This window comes from Geospiza fortis, unplaced genomic scaffold, assembly GCF_000277835.1.
Source record: "Geospiza fortis unplaced genomic scaffold, GeoFor_1.0 scaffold906, whole genome shotgun sequence".
Classification (NCBI taxonomy): domain Eukaryota; kingdom Metazoa; phylum Chordata; class Aves; order Passeriformes; family Thraupidae; genus Geospiza; species Geospiza fortis.
In genome coordinates this window covers 111,520-113,089 of record NW_005054725.1, presented here as the reverse complement: position 1 = coordinate 113,089, position 1,570 = coordinate 111,520, and the positions used below count along the sequence as shown (strand labels likewise).

Here is a 1,570-nt window from a genome sequence, read left to right as displayed (position 1 = left end):
GGACAGAGAGCCCCGTGAGCACATCAGCCCTCTGCATCATCAGCAGTGACTTGCCATCGATCTCCTGGGGACACTGGGGACAGTGAGGGACACTGGGGACAGCCCAGGGAGGGACAGTGGGGGGACACCCAGGGGACAGGGGGGATGGACCCTGGGGTGACACTGGGGAGGGTGGAGGGAGGAGGTGCGGTCAGGGGGACTGGGGACACCCAGGGACACAGGGACAGTGGGTACACCCAGGGACAAGGGGGGACACCCCAAGGACAAGGAGGGACACCCCAGGGACAAGAGGGACACAGGGACAGTGGGGACACCCAGGGTCAGGATGAGGGACAGGGTGGGTGCAATGGTGGGGCGGGGGGGTTGGGACTTGTGAGGAAAATACAGGGAAACCTTGGGGACAGCTCCAGGGACAGAGAGGACACCCTGGGGACAGAGGGGACACCCTGGGGACAGAGGGGACACCACAAGGGCTGCAGGAGGGGGCAGGGGTGGCCACAGAGGAATTCTCCAGGGAGGGGACCGTTTTTGGGGACACCCATGGTAACAGAGGGAGCCCCGGGGACACTGTGGGGACAGAGGGGACAGAGGGGACAGGGGTGGCCCCACCTGCTCCTGGAAGGCCCCAGCCTGCTCAGGGAACCCGGCCTCGGTGAAATACTCGACCACGTCCCGCACCGACCACTCCACCGGGTCCACGGCCTTGTCCTTGCGCCCGGCCCTGGGGACAGGGACAGCGTCACGGGGACAGCGAGGGGACACACAGACATGGTCATCAGGATGGGGACACCATGGGGACACAGTCACTGGGACATGGGGACAGCATCATGGGGGCACTGTGGGGACACACAGACATGGTCACTGGGACATGGGGACACCGTGGGGACATGGTCACTGGGACACTGGCAGGGACAGGGGGACACCAGGACACGGTCACTGGGACAGGTGACACTGTGGGGACAGGGTCACAGCAACAGGGGGGCAACACTGGGATATGGTGACAGGGACAGGGGACATGGGGACAATGGTGATGGGGACAGCAGGACACTGAGTGGGACACAAGGGACACTGGGTGGGACATGGGTGACACAGAGGGACACTCGATGGGACAAGGATGACACAGAGGGATACAAGGGACACTGGGTGGCACACAGGTGACACAGAGGGACAAGGGGACACTGGGTGGCACACAGGTGACACAGAGGGACAAGGGGACACCGGCCCTGACTCACGTGCAGCTGAACGGGGCTCCCTCGGCAGCCTGGGGGCCCGGCCGGCCTGGGGACAGCGGCACCGAGGGCTCAGCCCCCGCCAGCGCCGGGGACACTGCAGGGACACCAACGGGTCACCAAGGGACAGCCCCGAGGGACCACACGGCCAGAGCGACCCCAGAGTGACCCCAGAGCGACCCCAGAGTGACCCCAGAGCGACCCCAGAGTGACCCCAGTGACCTCCTGCACCGACTGACCCCCAGAGTGACCCCCATCCCTGAACTGCCCCCCAGCACCCTGAACTTACACCCCCCTACCCCCAAACTGCCCCATCGCCCCCAAACCTGCCCTCAGTACCC

The 1,570-nt window shown here is 65.5% G+C and overlaps 1 long non-coding RNA gene across 1 annotated transcript; it reads right to left on the bottom strand.

Annotated features, from left to right (window-relative positions):
- LOC115949053 lies at positions 1–1,362 on the bottom strand. Its single transcript, XR_004082724.1, has 3 exons — positions 1,233–1,362; positions 610–721; positions 1–64 (listed from the first exon to the last, which is right to left on the bottom strand). It is a non-coding gene; the product is annotated as an uncharacterized LOC115949053 (long non-coding RNA).
- Between the last annotated feature and the right edge of the window lie 208 nt (positions 1,363–1,570).